This window comes from Phodopus roborovskii, unplaced genomic scaffold (assembly GCF_943737965.1).
Source record: "Phodopus roborovskii unplaced genomic scaffold, PHOROB, whole genome shotgun sequence".
Classification (NCBI taxonomy): domain Eukaryota; kingdom Metazoa; phylum Chordata; class Mammalia; order Rodentia; family Cricetidae; genus Phodopus; species Phodopus roborovskii.
Window position 1 is genome coordinate 2,295,927 of NW_026126461.1, and position 21,135 is coordinate 2,317,061.

Below are 21,135 nucleotides of genomic sequence, written 5' to 3' on the forward strand. Positions count from 1 at the left end.
CAGTGGGTGGGGTATCTGGGGGAGGTGGAACCTTGGGGCCTTGATGGAGGAAGCATGTCACTGGGCTTTGATTGTTTTTATGGCCTCTCTCCACTTTTTCTGGTTTCTTTCTGCTTCCTGAGTGTAGACAAAAGATATGATCAGACATATTCCCGCTCCACCCACCTCGCTCTCCTGGCTGTTGCCATGCCTCCTCTGCCATGATGGACTGTATGCCTCTAAAAGCGCAAGGCCAACGTGTGGGAGTTGGTTCTTCCCTTCTACCATGTGGGTTCCAGGGAACAAATGCAGTTCATGGGGTTTGGCAGGCAGCACTCTTACCCACTGAGCAATCTTACCAACGCAACAACTGCTTATTGAAGGAAGAAGCCCCATCTTGATGGCTGAAATCACAGCTAAATCTACTGGTCTAGAGAAGGATCAGGATTTGGGGCACATGAGTCGCTGTAGAGAGGCAACTGCTGCTCTTGAGCAGGGTTTAGGAACCATGGTCTTTGGACTGAACAACGTTCCAAGGTGGAGTTTGTTGTTCCATTGGTGCTGTTCATTGACTGACATCCAGAGCTATGGCTGCTAATATGATGTCACTGATCTGAATGGGTTAGAAATTGACTGGTGGCATTTTTTTTTTTATGACAAATGCCCTGTTTGTTTCCCTTTCTTGGATCCCATTCTCTGACTTTGATGGATCTCAGAGCTGGCTCAGTGACTTTAATGCTTATTGTGCAAGTATGAGGACCTGGTCTCAGATCCCCACCTGCCATGAGAAGCTTTGTGTGATGACCTACACATGTGACCCCAGAGTGGAGGAGGCAGAGACAGGAGGATCCTTGAAGCACACTGGCCAGCCACCCTGACCACTCAGCAAGCTCCAAGTTCAGAGACATACCCTGCCTCAAAAAAAAAAAAAAAAAAAAAAAAAAAAAATGTGATGAAGAGCGTTAGGAGAGGACATCCCATGTTAATCTCTGGCTTCCACATGGACATGCATGTGCACTCATAACTACAAACACACATTTGCACACACATGCACATATGACACATATACACACAAAAGAGGAATGAGGAGGAGCATGGCTGCTGGCTCCATCAGTGATTATTATACAAAAGCAATGGTTGCTTTCCTCTCCACTTCTCTCCATGGCAAATCTTTAAACTTGTTTACCCTTTTCTTTCTTTGGAGGACAGGGCAATTCATGCTGAGAGTCAGTCTTCGCTAAAGTTAATTCTGCTCCCATCCCCCGAGAGTTGGAACTATCCACGGAAGTGTGTTATAGTTATGTGTCAAATGCTGTGTGTCAAGGAAAGTAGTCATCACCGCGTTTAACCCTCACACCACAGCTCTGCTCCCATCTTCCTCTTGAATCCCAAACCACCCGTCTATGCATAGAGCTCTGAACTGTGAGCTCTGCTTTCTAGCAGCTTCAAGATAACACAGGATATTTGATTAAGTTGGAGCATAGAACTTGTTTAAGATCAAAAGCCTTTCCTTGGATGAGCTGGGTGCTATATTTGAAAGGCCCAAGAGTAAATACTACTGCAGTACACTGATGGAGCCTCAAATATGATGTAGCAATTGCATACAGTGCGAGATACCCACGGGACAGCAGAGGCAGCGGCCTGCAATTCATTATTTAGGTGATAGCATCTCTGAGAGTTGCTTAAGTGATATTTATGATATGTTGCCATGACAACTATTCTTGTTTTGAATACCATTTTTTTTAAAAAAAAAAAAAATCTATCAAACTGCAGTAGTGGATTTCTGGCTCAAACCACATCTCCTAACAGCCCCTCCCAGCCTGCTACTGAGATGTCTAGTAGAGATGAATAAACTATGAACAGAGAGCATTGTAGACATGAGCGCTTGAGGGAAATGAATACCTTGCCTGTCAGAGGACCACACATCTGTAGCAAATTACCACAAGCTCAGTGTCTTAGCCCAGGATTATTCTGTCCAAGTTCTGGAGGGCAGAAGTTTAACATAGGAAGAACACACTTCTTCACCTTCTGCAGCATCTAGAAGCCCCTTGCTTTACCAAGCCCTTGATAGGTTCCTTCCTTCAAAGTCAGACAGGAGCTCTCTCTCCCTCTTCCCCCTTTCTCTCCCTGCCTCTCTCCCCCTTCCTTTCCCTTCCTTTCTCTGTTTTTTCCATTTTCTTCTCCAATTCTGACCATCCCAACTCCACTCTGGTCTTACAGGGGCTCTTGTGCTGACTAATTCACAACAGCAAGGATACTCATATGTTTGGGGGCTAGGAGGTGGACACCTTTGAAGGAGTCTCCATATTCTGGGAAGCATCAGGATTTCTGCAGTGCTCATCCCTAAACCCCACACAGCCTAGTGGGTTCATTGCAGGTCTCTGGGATGCTTAGAGACTTGACATGCCCAGGCCTTTCCTTACCTTCCCAGTTTGGCTCCTCTCTACATGTAAGAGCTTTGAGGGGCCACTGAGTGACTCATTTCAGAGATAAATATGGTGCATAGACAGGCTGTACAGCCTGAACTATGGTCCTTTTGAATGTATATGTCGAATGTGGCTATGTTTAGAATAACCAAGCAATTACTTGCTTTTCTGGAGGTTGACTAAAGGTTTACCTGAAGAGGCTGGGCTAACAAAGCTAATGGATGTTACTGTAGATGGCTGTGGAGATTATGGCAGCACAGTTACTCTTGTGACTGGTGCTATGAAGCCCCTTCCCCCAACCCCATCCCCCTCCCCCATCCCACACAATGTGCAGTGCATCTGTCTTATATCAGTAATCAAACATCTGTGACAGGATATTGTCATTTATGAAATTCACTGTTGCAAAAACACAATAGAGTTACCAAAGTGATTGCAAAATCAACCTCACGCTATCTTAAGGAAGTATATGGTTTTTATGTGAGCTCCATCTGCAGCTCTCCTGGGCTCGGGCATCTCTCAGCTGTTTCCCATGGAGTCTGTGGCATTGCTTTCTCCTAGAAGCCTATATCCTACCCTTTCTTCTCATCCAGTGCAGTCAGTACATTTCCTTAAAAATAACAGTCAAACAGGATGGGCCTGCCTGGTACCCTGGCATCCGCATCCTTCAGAGAACGGAGACAGCTTTTTGTGCTGGCTTCGTGTTTGCCAGCCAGACTGAGTTCCGTCTCCAGGTGAGCTGTATGAAGAGACACACAGGAGGAATGAAATCCATGTCGCCTGCTTTGAGGCCTGCGGTAGGAGTGAAGTGCTGAGTGAGCTCTCTGCTCCCATCTCCAGTCTGCTTTTTATCACATCCGGGTTGCTTCTGCCTAACGCCAGCTGATTGTGTCTTCTTCCCCTTGAGATTCTCTCCCTCTCTGTCTCTCTCTGTGTGTCTGTCTCTCTCTCTATCTCTCTCTGTGTGTGTGTGTGTGTGTGTATAAGTTTGTCTGTGTGCACAGGGCTGTGTGTGTGGGGGGGGGGATGTATTGCAGGTGTGTAGGTACATGTAGACAGAAGCTTCTGTCCCACCCAGTCCCACAGCCATTTAGTTCCAAAAAACACACAGAGGCTTATATTAATTATAAAATTTTGGCGGATGGCTTAGGCTTCTTATTGGTTAGCTCTCTTAATTATTAACCCATAACTACTAATCTATGTATTTCCATGTGGCCTTATCTTACAGGAGAATGCCCCGATGTCCTTCCTTCCTATTAGCTATGTGGCATCTCCTTGACTCCATCTACTACCTTTCTCTATCCCTGTTTGGATTTCCCATCTAGCTAAATCCTGTCTGTCCATTGGCTGAAACAGCTTTATTTATCAACCAATAAGAAAAACATATTCACAGCACATAGAAGGTCATCCCCCATAGGTGTGTGTAGGCCTGTCATTGTGTGTGTAGGTATGTCTGTGTCTGTAGGTGTGTCTCTATGTGTTTGTAGGTGTATGTGTGTGTGTATCTGTCTGTGTTTTTCTCTCTGTGTGTGTATAAGTATGTCTATGTGTCTATATATGTTTATAAGGGTGTGCGCCTGGCTTTCTGTTTATCTGTCTGTATGTATAGGTGTGTGTGTGTGTGTGTGTGTGTGTGTGTGTTTCCATGTAGGTGTGGGGGTACAGAGGGCATCCCTGGGTGTCATTTTCCTAGAATTGTCCACCTTGCTTTTCAGGGTCTTTCACTGTTCTGTAGCTTGTCAAGTAGGCTAGGCTGGCCAGGGAGTCCCAGGTATTTGCATGTCTCTGCCTCCCAGCATTGGGATTGAAAGTGCCTAACACCTTCTATGGCTGCTTTAGACACGGGTTCTGAGGTCTAACTTGGGTCTGCATACTTTCCAGGCAAGAATTTTCCTTTCTGAGCTGTCTCCCCAACTTCCTGCTGTAACTCCTGATGGTTCTATTTCATCTACAGGAAGAACTTATAGCTCCTTCTCCTGGTGACAAAGTTCCTCAAGGTATCTCCCTTACATCTTTGGGCTACATCTCCTCAGCTTGCCTCTTGGCTCACTCTAGTCTTGGTAAATTCAATGTCCTTTGCCTGTGTGACACATGCCCTCCCTCCTCTTTGCTGGACTCCCATGCCCGCTGCCCTTGAAAGAAAGACCGTCTGAACCATTTGCTTGCTTTGCACAATGTCCTGCTCAGGTTCCGTCAAAGGGAAGCCACCACCATTGTAGCAAAAGCAAATTCCCTAGATCTAATTAAAAACCCTCCGTTTCATTAAAGAAGCACATAAAACCCTTTTGCTTGTTTCATGCCGAATGAAGCACTCCCCTGACCTCTTGCTAATCATTTCTACCTCTGGCATCTAATTTTGACTTCAAATGCCTAAATGACCCACAGGAGGGCTGGCTGATATGGCCTTTCCCTAGGGGTTGTCATTTGGTGCTGATTTTTCACATCTGTGTTGACCAATGTGCTCGTGTATCCCTTCACCCCCCAAGAATTCCCCAAGGAGGTTGGGTTATAATGTGGCCCAGTTCCTTTATTTCCATGGTCTAGCTCCAGGCCATGATAAAATGTGAGCTGGTGTCTAATGAGACCCACGAGGAGCAGAGGGACGAAGAACTGGCTTTACTATAAAGGTTTGCAGATGCTGTGTATGAAGCTGTCATTTAAAAGGCCACCTCCCCTGCCAGACTTAGGCAAATCACTGCTTAGGGATCACCATACTGCAAGAGGACCACCCAAAATATAATTATAACATCAAGAGGTGGGAAATAAGGTGTTAGAGTCAAAGGCATTTTAATTATTTTTCTCCCACATTAGAAGCAAGGGGGAGCGTTTAGGGGCTAACATTTGCTAGGCTGCCTGCTATAAGCCATAGAATCATCTTCTCCCTGGGAAGCCAGGGACCAAGTACCTTCACTATGGGCTTCCTTAGGGCCTCTCTCCTGTGTTTGTAGGTGGCTGTCTCTGCCTATCTATCAAATGATGCCTTCTGTGAGCAGACCACTTCCCCCCTCCATCATCCAAATGTCATCTTCAGGACTGGATTTGTATCTCAGCTGATAGAGTATTTGCCTAGCATGCAGAAAGTACCACATGAACCAGGTATGGTGGTGTATGCCTGTAACCCCAGCACTCAGAAGAAAGAAGGGAACATTCTCAGCTACATAGTGTGAGGCCAGCCCTAACAAAAGACCTGTTCCCCACAAATAAAATGAGTACATTTCCTTTTATCACAAAGACCAACACACTGGATTAGCAGCTACACTGAAGGCCCTGTTTTATCTTAATCATCCCTTTAAAGTTCCTGATTTCAGGGGTTGGAGAGAAAGCTCAGCAGTTAAGAGCTGGTTTTACAGAGGCTAAAGTTCAGTTCCCAGCACCCACAACTGGCAGGATCAATTCCAGGGGATCAGATGCCCCATTTGGGTCTCCATAATGCTTATACTCATCCACACAACCCCTCACACCCATGCTGGGCAGGGACATTTTTAAAATAAATAAAGGACCTAAGTCCAATGCAGTCACACCAAAAGGATCTGATCAGTTGGGGGCTCATCATATGGACTTAGAGGGGGAACCGTCGAGGCTTCTAGCACCTTCTGGTCTTACTGATTTGATTGTCTGCAATCAAAGAGGGGGTTGGGAAAGGTCTCCCCAGGAAGAAATTTAGGGGAGTCATTCAAATCTCTGACAAGGACCCAACACTCTAAAAACAGTAGCACTCTACTGCTGATGCCTGAGGCTCAAAAACACAGGGCACCTACAAACTATGCCAAGGCAATTCTTGATTCACTTTGTTCTTAGGAGGCCTCACTCTCTGCCAGGCTGTAAAAAAGGAAGCTGTATCCTCTTGACTTGCTCACTAAACCTTGTGTTCTTTCCTACTGCAATGCAAAGAGCTGAGCTAGGCACTGCTGAACGTCAGAGGAGACTACCGATGTGTTTTCCACGGCCCTGTGGCCGCTGGAAGTGGCTGGGTGACTCAGGAGAGGCACTGGCCCAGAACTTGACAAAGTTGGTGCACAGAAGACCACATCCTGTCTCAGATTTCGGCTTCTCATTAACTGGAGGCTGTGTGTTCAGAGCTTTGTAGACATTAATCACATCCCAAAATACCCAGGGGGAATTTTAACACGGAGGAGCAGTACGTGTCCCACAAGGTCAACAGAAGTCATTCAGAAAGTTAATGGCAGAGGAAGAGCCGGGGTTATACTGCTTGGGTGATGGAGACAAGAGATGGTCTCAAAGATTAAGGCTGGGTACAAGGGGACTATGGAGTCACCTTTGCTAAGGAGAGAATGCATGAGTTTCTTCCTTTAGTCTCTGATGTCTGTGTGTTCTCTCATGGATCTTTGGGGAAGAAAAAGAATCGAAGGTGAGATTGTATTCACAAAATATTGTCACCCTTGCTATTTGTAATGCTGCTGTTCCTCTTTTCTTCTGTATGGGCCCCACTCTCAGGCTTACTGCTGGGTTAGGAATAGGTTTGAGGCTGAGTGGGTGACAGTGTCCTATCAAGAGAGGACGTGGAGCTGGAAATGGGAACCAAGTTCCACCCTTGGCCGGGGTCAAGTTCTCCAGTCCAGCAGGGAAATTCTGCTGCTGGCTCGAGTGGTCAAAATCATCAGAGGACTAGAGGCATGCACCACCACTACCACAGCCCAGCACCTAGGAGGCAGAGGCAAGCGGATCTCAATGAGTTCAAGGCCACTCTGGTCTACAAAGTGAGTTCCAGGACAGCCAGGACTGTTAACACAGAGAAACTGTCTCGAAAAACAAACAGCAACAGCAAAAGACAAAAATCATCAGATGAAGCAGAGGCTTGGCAGAATGGCCAGCAAAGTTCTCAGGATCACTTCCTCCAAGTTCAGCTCTGTGGGAACTAGTGGTGTCGCCCAGCCCCAGGGGCTGCATTGGCTGGGTCCGGAATGAGCTGCTCAGGAAGGGCTATTAAACCCAAGTCAATAATTGACCAGGGCTCCAAAGCCACTCAGTGAGGCATTTGCAAAGCCTCTAAGGACAAACTGCCCATGCTGGTGGGACCTTCAGATGACTGGCTCTGATACGGAGATCAAAGGCACAGGAAGTCATATCTCCTGGTGCTGCTTGTCAAACATGTCAGACTGCAATAGTCTTCCTCAAAACAGCTTTCTGCTGTGTTTCTGCCCCCACAAGCTAGGAGAGCTTAATGATTTAGTGCCCTGCCAGGGGAGAGTCCAGCCTCACAGCCAAGTCAAAACAAAACAAAACAAAACAAAACAAAAAAAAAAACCAAAAAACAAAAAACTGTGTGATGGGTTTGCTTAGAGTAAGGCTAGTCGTTCTCTGGGAATCGAAGTGTAACTGGACAGTCCTGTTAATCATCTACAAGAGCGAGTTTCCGATAGAGGCTAAAGGGTCATTTCTTAGCTCCCCAACTCCAACCTCGAGCCTTTCTTTATTATGCATTCTGCGATGCGCTCCCAGCCCCCACCTTTTCAAGAGGTCCAAGCCGTGAAGACTCCACCCCCAAGGAAGCACATCGGCTCAACTTGATTTCTCAAGGACGGGTTCCTAGGAAAGAACGAGAACTCTTTCTGGGGCCTATGTGAAACCCTGTTCTCCTTAGTTTCTGGGGTTCTTGCTCAAGAGTGTAAGCCAGGGAGGAGAGGTGACTGGCCTTCTGCTTTCCTTCCGTTGTCTGTGTGCCTCTTCCTTACATCAGTAGACTTAGCTTATCCTTTTCTGGTTCCTACTGGAAACAGCCTCACCCGTTTCTCTCCACAGCTCCAGCACTGTCTCCTATCTTCTACCCCAAACTGTATAGTTTTCTGGGGTATATGGTGAGTTTCTGGATGCCAAAGACAACAAAAAATAAAGGGGAGTTAAAGGGAGCTGAACCATAACATACTGTACCCAACTGGAGAAGGTCTTCCTCCTCCCTGAATTTCCCATGATGCTCTGCAGGAGTGGGCTAGCTAGTTCAGAGTGACCTAGCCAGCCAAGATTAGGAAGACACTGCTTTGCTCCCTAGGGCTGATTTCCAAAGCACATGGGTGACAACCCTCAACCAGGCTCTGTGTGACAGAACACTGTAGTCACAGGCCTCACTGGCATCTGACAAGCTACCCGATTCAGTGATATGGGACAGTTGGGCTGTTTCTGCAAAGGGACTTCTGATGGCTGGGGTACAATACTATCCATTCCCACTATTTCAGACCTGCTCAGCTTCCCAACGCACTGAGAACCGAGGTCAGAAAAAAGTCCTTTGTCTTCAGGCGCACAGGCTGGAAGTGTCTCCAGCCGGGCTCCTTTGCCACCAGTATTTTGAGTGTTCACAGAGGGAAGAGCAGTGTGCGTGGGTTAAGAGAGATGAAGATTACCCAGGGCTAACACACAGCTTGGAAACAGATCAATGCAGCTGGCAGGGAAACTCCACAAAGAAAAATCAAGCTAAGAACGAGGTCAGTGATTCTCTTCTTGTTTCGGGCTGGCAAACTCACAGTACACTGCAGATATGGCTGTCCAAGGAGCTTATGCGTGCATTTCACTCTCATGTTACCCAGGGATCTGCTCCCAGGTACATGGGAGTAAAAACAAGAGGGTCCAGATAGGACAGCTAGATTACAAAGAAAATAAAGGATGTCCTGGTCCTCTGCTACAGCTATGGTGTGTGTGTGTGTGTGTGTGTGTGTGTGTGTGTGTGTGTGTGTGTGTGTGCATTCTCATGAGTGTAGGAGCATTTGTGTGTGTGTGTGTGCTTTCTCATGTGTGGAGGTGCATTTGCATGTGGGTTAAAGGACCACCTCCTATGTGCTATCTACCTAGTTTTTTGAGACAAGTTCTCTCACTGGCCTGAATCTCAACAGCTCGAATAGTCTGGCTAGCTGATGAGACTAGGAAGGAATTCACCTTTCTCTGCCTCCCCAACATCAGATTACTTGAATGTGCCACCATGCCTGGACTTCTGTAATATGGACTCTGAAGAGCTCGAGTCCTCCAATAGCAAGGTAAAGTCTTCACTGAGTAAGGTGTCTCCTCAAACTCTTTGACAAGTACTCAAAGAGCACAGCTACATGGGCCCAGCTGTTAAGTCCACCAAGTACAGCATGTCCCACTAAGTCTCTGGCCTCTGTCCTTGCATGTCTTCAAGTTCATCCACTTGTAGGTTACACGTGTGTAGTTATATCTCAATCTTCACAAGCCAGTGAAGGCAAGAGTAGACATCCCTGCTTCCTGCCTGTATTCTACTGCCTGAAACTTAGGAGTTCCTCCCTCCCTTCCTCCCTCCTTCCCTTCCTCCCTTCTTCCCTCCCTCCCTCCTTCCCTTCCTCCCTTCTTCCCTCCCTCCCTCCCTTCTTTTTTTCCTTATTTAAAAAAAAAAACAAAATATATTTAGTCTTTGAGAATTTTACCCAATATATTTTAATCTTATTCTTTTCTCTCCCCCAGCTCTTCCCAGATCATCCTCCATCCTCCTACCCACTCAACTTCACATTCTTTCTCCCTTGTGGGAAAAAAAAAGATTCATAGGGTGGGGGTGGTACATGTCTTTAATTCTAGCCCTTTGGAGGCAGAGGCAGGAGGATCTCAGTGAGTTCGAAGCCAGCCTGGTCTAGATAGCTGGTCTCCAGACAGCCAGGGCTACACAGGGAAACCCTGTCTCAAAAAGGAATTCAATTTGTGTTGGCTGATGACTCCTGAGCGTGGGGCCTGCCCTGGATTATAGTTGTTACTTCCAGTATCACTCCATTGAAGAAAGCCGATCTTACCTCTTCCAGCAGCTGTCAATTGCACACAGCTTCCTGGTTAGGAGGGGAATTCTGTGCCCATCCCCCTCCTCCATGTTGGGATTTTGTCTGACTTGAGCTTGCACCTGTCTTGTGCACACTGCCTGTGAGCACATATGTGCCCATGCCCTGTCATATCTGGAAATGCTGCTTTCTTGATGTCATCCACCATCTCTGGCTCTTCCATCATCTAGTGCTTTGCCACACAAAGGAAACAGCTGTTGGGCAGTGTGTCGCCATGGAGATTCCAGCTGCTGTCTGGATTGCACCTCAGCTATCACCTCTGACACTTTTCTGACACAAGCCCACATGCCTGCGTCCTGTGTGTTCCTCTGCCAGCTTCACTTCTGTCTGAGAGCGGCTACAAGGAGAGTCTCATCCAAGTGAAAACCATTGTCCATGCCTCTCTGGAGAGCAAGGCCCAGGCCTCGCTTGGGGTTGTGAGCTGCACAGCAGAGTCCTGCCCGTAACAGGCATTTAATCAATGTTTTGGCTGGGGGTGGGGGGATGATACGGGGACTAAATGGAGGGCTCATCTGTTAAGAGAACTTGCTGTTCTTCCTGAGGACCCTGGTTCAGTTCCTAGCACTCATGCAATGACTCACAAGCATCTGTGACTCCATTCCCAGGGAACCTGACACTTTCTTCCGGTTTCCTGGGGCACTAGATGTAGATGCACACAGACATACATGCTGACAAAATACCCACACATATAAAATAAAATGAAAGCTAAGCTTAAAAAAAAAAAAAAAAAAGCAACCAAAAACAGCTTCTAGGATGACCTGCATGAAGTAGCTTATACACAACTCCCTTTGACCTACAAAAGGACAGCCCCAAATGTTTAACATAATATGTGAGGCTCAGCCACTTTCAGCTTAGCGAGTTTAAGTCTGATTGTTCTTACCAGCCCTCACATTGTTTTTTTTCTTGCCCAGAGCTAAAAAGAGCTATGTGAAGTGGCTTACCATCCTAGTGTGAAGACCTGAGTTTGAATCCCCGAGCCTCTGTCAAGATAGTAACATACATCACTGTACTTATACTGGGAGATCCGGGATGAGCGGGTGGCAATGGCAAGAGAATCTCCAAAGCTCAAAGACCAGCTCAGCTGGTTGATGCAGTGACGAACAACAGAGATGCCCTATATCAAAACAGGATGGGAGATGAGGACAGACACCCAAGGTTGTTTTTTGACCCATATAATATGCATGGTAATTGTGAGCCTGCACTCATACATATGAACATACAAGTGCGTGGACACACACACACACACACACACACACACAAAGAGAGAGAGAGAGAGAGAGAGAGAGAGAGAGAGAGAGAGAGAGAGAGAGAGAGGTGGCGCACATCTGTAACCTTAGCACTTGGAAAGCAGAGTGAGTGAGGCAGGAGGATCACAGGTTCTAGGCTGGCCAGAACCTCACACAGTGCACCAGCACATCCATGAAGCTTGCAATGTGAAATGCCGATAATGAACACATACGTTAGTGCTGTTGTCTGGGAGAGCAGTTTCAATCACAACACAGAACCAAGTAAGGCCAAATAGCCAAACAAACACAATTTTGAAGATTCAGAATAAGGTTTCTTCTGCTGCGTCTTCCTTTTCCCATTTCCCTTCAGAAATCACTTTGCCTTGTGTCTTAACATAGTCATCTGAGCAGCCAATCCTGTGGTCTGCTCTTTCCTCCAGATAGCACTTTCTGGTCTCTATTCACTAGAGGCCCAGGAGAAGGCAGAGAGCTGGGAAGAGGTGCAGTGCATCTTGGGAGTTGTAGTTCTCAGGGCAGCATCATCACACAATTGCTGATGTCCATGGCTCTCATTGTGTGAGAAGCTGATCCTGAGTTCTACTCATAACCCTCCATGGCTCCTATAATTACCTCTGTTGGTATAATTTGGAGACTTGTCTGTGAGCGTCTTTTTGGCTGTTGTAGAGTCCTGAGAAATGAAAATTCTTCTGTAGCTCCCCAGCAACCTCTGCTGTTATTCCAATCGGCTTTTTGTTGTTTTTGTCTTAGAGAACTAAGCACCCTGGGAACACTGAGAACTTCTCCCAGGGGCCAACAGGTAAACTTAGTTAAATTATGCTTTATTTATATAGTTATTTTACCATCTTGCATATTTAGCTTTTAACTCAATTTTTAAGGTCAAATCTTCAGACTTGTAATAACCTCTACAATTGAGGTAAAATATGCTATTTACATATGTAGATTAAAATATATACTACAGTACAGGTTCCAGAACTGCCAGTACTACACAAAGAAAGCCTGTCTCAAACCACCCCCGCAAAAAAGAAAAAAACAAAAACTTCAGCTTCAGAGGTGAGTGGTGGTGTACACCTTTAACCTCAGCCCTTGGGAGGCAGAGGCAGGCAGATATAGGCTAGCCTGGTTTATAGAGCAAGTTCCAGGATGGTCAAGGTTACACAGAAGCTCTGTCTTGAAAAAAATCCTACATATACATACACATACACATATACATATACATGTATATGCATACATATTGCTCCTTTTTATTTATGTAAAATGTTTTATCTGCTTTATGTAAAAAATTCAGTAGGACAGGAACAATTTGAAGAGAAAAGCTAAAGAGAATAATCACCTGTTTCTATCCCCAAGAAAGGCCATTCTTGATTTACGAATTCGAGTACCAACCAAAGATTCTTAATGACTGAAGACATATTTAAGAAAAATGGAGTTTTAATGCAGCCTGCGTATTCTGTGCAGTTTGTGTTATTGATGAGAACTGCCTTCAGAGTGTGTTTTGAGGTCAGTTTTCAAGAACATGATTCTTCTAGATTGTCAGAAGTATAATGCCATCTCCTCCTCTACCCTCCTGAGATCTCTGCAGCTTCCAAGATTCTGCCAACCTCAGATAAACACCATTTCCCTACTTTTCAGACTTCCCAGTTTTGAAATGAGCTGACCAAACTGTGTTGTGTGAAAGTCCCTTCCTCCCACCCCCCAACTCATTCTGCAGGTCATTGTCCTTGTCAAAACGGAAAATCTCCTATAAGGTACTGGGTGGGGGGCAGTTACAGAGGAAAGCTCTCAAATAAGGGGCAGGATGAACATCAGAGGGATCCCAAGCCGCAGCAAACAGAATGGAGGAAGGTCCCAGATCTGAGACAATCATGAAAGGGTAGAGAGGGAGGGTCAAATTTAGGAAACTTTATTTCTCACTTTTAAATCCATGGCTGACCTAAACTTTATTGTCTGTGCCTTTGACTGCCAGTGCAACAATTATGTGGCCGATTGAAGTCTGAAATGTATAAAAAGACATATGTCAGTGGTAGATCTTTAAATTACACCAGATTGTCTTGCATGTCTAATCTTTGTCTACAGGGCATCCATCACTTAACAGAGCAATTTCCTCAAAGCCTTCTCTGGGAAACCGGAAACAAAACACCCAGGTTCCTGGATGCTGGTGTAGCTGGAGCGAATGAGGAGGTGCGATCCAGAGATGAGAAACAGGGAAAGAGATTGTTTTGAGACTCTATCATCTCAACAGATCTGGCTTTTTCTCTTTGCTCCTGTCAGGGAACTAGTGTGCCCTCCCTGCTCATCCACAGTGAGCTAAGCACACATCCCCTCTGGCCAAGCAGGCACAGGAACTGACCTCATGGGAAGAATCGGATCCTTCGTGAACAAGCATGCCAGTGCTGGGGTCCCTGTAACAAAGGTTATAATCCGCTTGGTGTATTTTTATCTTATGCACACATAGGTCAGTTCTCTAATCAAAACAACTGTGGTGGCTCATTAACAGCACACCTTCAGACCCAGCCAGGAGGGAGGAGTATCTCTGGACTCTGCAGACGGGTCTACATTCACAGTCTCACCACTGAGAATGAACCTGAGCACAGTCTTCCAAGTCTCTGACTGTAGAGACTGTGCATTTGCAAGTCCAGGGTGAGTCAGCACCCTTATTCTGAAGGACTTCAGCAGGATGACTCATACCACACTCAGGGTCACCATGAATCAAGGGGACAAGTCAAACCTCTGTACTCCATAGCACAAAAGGAAAACTCATGTGCCTATGTGTACATGTGTGTTTGTGATCCTGTTGTGTGCATTGTGTGGGGTGTCACATGTGCTGTGTGTGTTCAGTCAGATGTATGTTGTGCATTCTCTGTGTGTTCAGCAGATATGTATGTATGCTGTGTGTGCTATGAGAGGTCTGTGCATGTGTTATGTGATGTGTGTCTTCTCTGTATATGTGTCGTGTACATGTGATATTTACATCTGTATACTGTGTGTTGCATTGTGGGTGTTGTTTGTGTCATGTATGCATTCTGTGGAGGTGATGTGCACACACACACACACACACACACACACACACACACACACACACACACGCAGGTCTACCTGTAGGACATGTAGAAGCAGATTCTATAACCCTAAGACTCAGGGTCAGGCAGACCACATGCAGGGAGGTAGGAGGTGCTATGCATCTGCCAGGTAGACCTAGAGAACCTAGGATTAGATTGAGGTAAACCACATTGACCCAGAGAACCACACTCCCAACCAGGGACAGCCATTAGACCAGGTTCATACAATGCCTGAAAAGCAGACAGCAGAGATCAACCTAAAATTAGCTGAACTGGGTCTGTCCAGACAAAGAAGTCTGGAGAAGGGTGATGTGGAGTCAGACTCACGCTGTTTGCATCTCACGGAGGTTGAGAGTAGAAAACAATTATATGGAGCATCATATATCTTATCTAGTCTTTCCTGCATCTGAGCTGTAATTTCCCCCTGAAGCCTACTGTGCCTTATGTCCTGGTGTTTCAATTTATCTTCAAGTAACTATTTACATTTGCATTCGCTCATCTCTAAACGGTTCTGTTTCCTCCACATCTCAGACTCTTTGTCCCTCAAATGAAAGCCATGCACACCAAGGAGATGTCTGACTATATTTATGGGTCTCAGAATTCTCTCCATTAGCACCAGGGGCAGAGGGGTCTTGCATAAATATCTGGCTGGTGACTGTCTCCGGGTGTAGTGTTCTTTTCCTATCTCCCCTCAGACAGGGACCTCAGTGGTCTTCGAACCTGGAGGCACATATGGGACCCTAGAGCCTCGGGAGAGAAAGGAGACAGACAGTGCCCTGCAGACTCCAGGGTGACCCTACAGAGAGCTAGGCTGCTTGTCATCTAGGGCTCTACCCCCACCCAGGGGCAAGCTCAACTGTAGGCTAAACAGTGATCAGTGCACTGAGACTCGGTGTGGTAGTCTCCTTATGGTAGTCTCCTTATGACCTTGGTTGTGTCCCTGCAGAAGGTCTAAGAATTCCTCTGTGGAGATGGCTGAAATGGCCAAAAGGCCAGGGGTTCTTGGAGGGCTCTTGGGACCTGACTACTTAAGGTAAAGATCACAGAGTTCTGAATTCAGAAGTCAGATCTGATGCCCTAGTCAGATGCTGGGACCCAGGCCCATGCTAACCTGGTGCCGTCGTCTAATGAGAAGGCTCTGACTGCTCTGTGTTAGTTTTTTTTTCTTTGAATCTTGGCTCTAGCATTTATAATAATGTAGTCTGGGGTGAGTTGTGTGGCTTTTCTGAGCCTCCAGTTTCTCCTCTGTCACTCAGAGGCAGTGTTGTGGCGGCATAAGTGGGGGTCACTCTACTGTGAAAGTCCTTACTTGGAGCATACTAAGCAGGATGTGGTTGTTCTGCAGATACAAGTTCATTAACAACAGTTTGAAGAGGCAGAGATTTTATAAATGGCGAGTTAAAGCGAAGCTCCTAAGAGGCTGGCCTGCGAACATATAAGTAAGTTGGTGTTGGGCAGGACTTGGGATTGCCACTTAACACTCATCCAGTGTCACACAACTACAGTCAAGAGATCCAGAAGCAACTGTCCTAGGCCATTGTCAGCCTGAGGTGAGCTGCCTAGCCATGCATCTCTTAGAAACCAGATTACACACTGGCCTCTGTCTGACAGTTCAATGTTGGGCACATGCACGTTCTGAGTTATGTACACAGCCGGAGAGTGGCATGGGAATGCATTCCCACAGGACCCCTCTGCTGCTGGATCCTGGGGATCTGAGGGTTAACCAGTCTTTGCATTGCAACAAACTGTATGACTTACAATAGCTGAAGAAGGACCTGAAAATAGGTGCAAGATATTCAGGAACAAGCCGGAAGCAAGAGACAATCTTCAACAACTCGGGCTTTGAAAAGTGAGGTTAGTGGGTTCTGTGGTTTATAGGAATCTGCAGTGTGTGGAAACTTGACTCTAGTGCACTGGGGTGGATGGTGGAACTTTTAAGGGCTGTCTTGGTCAAGAGGACTTATTCAATAATTAATGAGGCATTCACAGAAGTTTCCAGTGATGCTCCGTTAACACAACTATCCATTACTTACGAAAGGTTATCCTTGCCCTGTGATCCTGTTTGTATCCCTGTGAGTATCCCCATCTGTTATCTTGTCCTTTTTCCCAGAGCTGAGGACTGAATCTACAGCCTGTGCTTGCTAGGCAAGCTCTCTACCACTGAGCTAAACCCCCAACCCTGTGTATCTTTGTCTGTATCCCCTTCTGTATCCCCATCTATATCCCCTTCTGTATCCCCATCTGTATCCCTGTCTGTATCCCCATCTGTATCCCCTTCTGTATCCCCATCTGTATCCCTGTCTGTATCCCCATCTATATCCCTGTCTGTATCCCCATCTATATCCCTGTCTGTATCCCCATCTATATCCCTGTCTGTATCCCCATCTGTATCCCCTTCTGTATCCCCATCTGTATCCCTGTCTGTATCCCCATCTGTATCCCCTTCTGTATCCCCATCTATATCCCTGTCTGTATCCCCATCTGTATCCCTGTCTGTATCTCCATCTGTATCCCCTTCTGTATCCCCATCTATATCCCTGTCTGTATCTCCATCTGTATCCCCTTCTGTATCCCCATCTGTATCCCTGTCTGTATCCCCATCTGTATCCCTGTCTGTATCTCCATCTATATTCCTGTCTGTATCCCCTTTTGTATCCTCATCTGTATCTCTGCCTGTATCTCCATCTGTATCTCTGTCTGTATTCCCTTTTGTATCCCCATCTATATCCCTGTCTGTATCCCATTCTGTATCCTTGTCTGTATCTCCATCTATATTCCTGTCTGTATCCCCTTTTGTATCCTCATCTTTATCTCTGCCTATATCCCCATCTGTATCTCTGCCTGTATCCCCATCTGTATCTCACTGAGTCTGTCTCCATCCCCATCTGTTTCTGTCTTTCTCCAGTTGTTTCCCTTTTCCTCTACTGTTCTACATAAGAGAGGATACAGTATAAAAGCCCTCACCAAATCTCAGACCCTCAACCTTAGACATCTGATCCTCTAGGACTGTTGAGAAGGTCTTTGGGATGTGGGGAGGTCAGAGCAGAGGATCTTAGTGTATTGACGGATGTTTACATGGATGCTTGAACCTTGCTATAGAATACTTTATTGACCATCTATAACATGCTTAAGAGAGAGCTAACAACTTCCTTACTAATTTGACCAAGGAGTCACTTCAGTTTCTTAAACAATGAAAATAAATTCACAGAGATCATGAAGATTTAGTGATGCTATTTATTATAGGAAAGCTAGAGGGGACAGACCTGGAGGGACCATGCCCAGTCCCTTTCCTCCTACATCTTTCTTTGCACAGAGGCTAATCTGCAGGATTCCTCACCAAGTACTATTTAAGGAGGAGGAAATTTCTGAGGTAGTGACATACAAGTTGTCAAAATACCATCACAAGTTAAGCTGGATTTTAAAAACAGCTGAGATGTCGCCTCTGGTAAGAACTCAAAAAGACTTTTCCACTGGGTTACCTGCCCCCCCATCCACTGGCCTCCTCCATGACAAACTCATTGGGGTACTGTGACTGTAGTTCATCATGAGGTTGGATTCATACTTGAATTCTTGATGCCACTGTCTGTTTCTGAAACGGACAGAGCCTTGCTAGAGACTTCCCTGTCAGCGGTGGATGGGACAGTCTGTTCCTTGCAGCGCTGTGGAGATAAAGCACTTTGGACTTCAGTGTCAATGACTTAGAGATAGCATTCTTTCTGCCTGGGGTAGCTAACAGCATCACTCATTGACCCTCTTGGTTGCCTATGTACTTGTATGCAAGTCAGCATCCACAGATTTGATGATAAGGAAAACATTTAAATGCTTACATTCCATGGCCCCAGCAGGTCACATTCAATGTTGCCACCCCTCCCCAAACATCCATGACACCTAAAGCGTGCTCCAGTTTGATTATTTAACTTAGAAGTCTGCTGGGGTCATTCCGTTTCCCGACGGAAATATTTAGTGTATGTGCACACATGCACCCGGCTCTTGGCAGGACACAGGCTTACTTTACATAGTGATTGGAAGTAACTGGAAGGCAGACTTTGAATAAATGTGCAGAAAAGTGTCACCATACTTTAGATATGATTGTAACATGTCCCCTGAGCACTCGAATGGGAGACTTGGTCCCCAGTATAGGGGTTGTGTAGTTTTTACGAGGTGGAGAGCCACAGACCATGACTGGGTCATTGAGGTAGATGCCTTCAGAAGAAATTAGCGTAGGTCCCCTGGAACCTTAGTTAGTTCCCACAAGAGATTGCTATTATGAAAGAGCAAGAAGGGCTCCTCCTAGGCCAGGTGACCACCCTGTCACAGAGTGCTTCCACCACCAGGGCCATCATCTAACTTCTGGGATGTGGCCAGGAGACCAATGCCATCATCAGGTCTGCACATCCAGCTTCTGACATCGAAGATAAGGAAACCACTTTCTTTTCTTATCTGAAAATATTTTAAAATTTTTAACTGAAGCCTCTCTCAGTTGTCAATGATGATGTATTTCAGCTCAGCCTTTCCCCTGCAGCTCTTTGTTGTTGAGTCAAGGACTTACTGTGCAGTTGAGACTGGCCTTTAACTCATGATCCTCCTGCCTCAGTCTTCGGAGTCCTGGGATTATAGCCGTGCCATACCTGGCAAAGTACCTGGCTATGCACAGACTACTCCAAGTCATCCGGGGATTTGAGTGGGGCTGAAGGGTACGTTTTTCAGATGGCCTGTTTAAAGGACAGAAAGCTGGTGCTCTCTGTCCATAAAGTTGGACGGGTCTGTTGGTTGAAGGCTGTACTCTGCTCATGAAGCCTCTGGACATTGCTAGGCTGCTGCTCACGATGTGGTGGTCACTAGTTAGGATCTTACACTATCTCTGCCTTTATCTAGATCGGTGGTTCTCAAACTGTGGGTCACACACACACACACACACACCTCCCCCAAGACCACTGAAAAACACAAATATCTACGTAACAATCCATAACAGTAGCAAAATTACAGTTATGAAGTAGCAACAAAAATAATTTTATGGTTAGGGGTCACCACAGCATGAGGAACTGTATTAAAAGTTCCAAGTGTTAGGAAGCTTGATACAAGAGAAATCATGAGGCCTAGTTAAAGTTAGGAACAGAAGTGAATCAAGCAAACTCAGTAAGTCCACAGAGGCCTGTGGGTATATGGCATGGCATGGTTGACTCTTTCAACCAGAGTTCTATTCTGAAACCCACCTAGCTTTATTATAGCGAAGATCTGCCCTCTCCAGCACATCAAATTACATGACCACAGAGGCCGTTCCAAACTCTACAAACCTCCATTTAAACTTTCTTTTCTTTATTTTTCCAAGCCAAACCTTATCCAGCTTTATTATTAAAGATACTTTCCATAAACTATCATGGTATTTCAGGCAGGACATAGGCAGACAATCGTTAACAGTTTTCAAGAACTTCCAAACTCCTTTCTTCAGAAAGCCACTATAAAACCCAGTGAAGTCTTCATTCAATGCTTTGAAAAAGGGAAGAGCTTAGAGTGAGGGTTGACATTTCACATTAAGGATGTTGTTTAACAACTTTCCACAAGCTGACCCTGACTTTCAGGAAATGAAATGAAAACGGCAGAATTATCATTCTGAAGATCCACAATCTTGTCTATAAAAGGAACTGATGCCCTTTTGGGATAATTATCACTGCAAAGTCCAGATTGCCCAATAGACCTGCGAAACCAATTTTAGGGGGTCAGGTTCCAACAGGTCTCTGGTTTTAAGGGAGCTAAATCTATGTTGATGGTACAGGGGGAAGAGGATATAAAAAATGAATTTAGAGTTTTCCCACACAAGGCATTCTGTGGCATGGTGGCCACATATGCCAACACCAGGACATCTCTCCTGAGCCAAGAGAGACTTTCTAAACTGTCAAGGAGAGATGTTTTTCATCAACCATCATCAATCCAGCCTAGGAGACATTTTGTTAGTGACACATGTTCCTCCCCCACCCCACCAAAACAATGAAGTGTTCTGTGTGCTAATAACATAGCTTAAAAATAAAGTAAAGCAAAATTCTGCTTTTTTATAAAACTTGATTAAAAATGGTATTTCGAACTGTACAGTCACCAAAGTACAATTATCAAAATGCACACATTTCCCTTGGCATCTCCAGCACCTTCAGCTTTCTGTGTCTGGTCTGTTTTGGCATCTCCATCTTCTGCGGGATTATTTGCATCCTTGCCAGCGTCCGCTTTCCCCTTCTTCACCTTGGGACCTTCTCTCCCTTCTTTGCAGGGGCCTTTTTCAGCTTGGGCTCTGGCTTTGGAGGAGCAGGTTTAGCAGACAACCTGGCGGATCTTCTCCGTGGCTCATCCTTCACCTTGGCTTCATCTCCTTTAGTATCCCCTTCAGCCTTTCTTTTGGGCATGGCGGCGGCGGGACATGGGCACTGAATGCAGGGATGCAGCGGTGCGCGGGTTTGGTCTGGCATGAGGTCGTTCTCGCTGCTTCTTCACGCTGCTCGGGCTCCGGGGGTTTTTATAAAGTTTAATCTTAAACTTTCTTTCAACTTCAGCGCCTGGTATGACAATGGGTGCAAAGCGGTGATGAAACTAATGCTTACTCATGGATTGATCTTATCCGTGTCATATTTGCAAGCCAAGCAGAGCCGCAGACAAT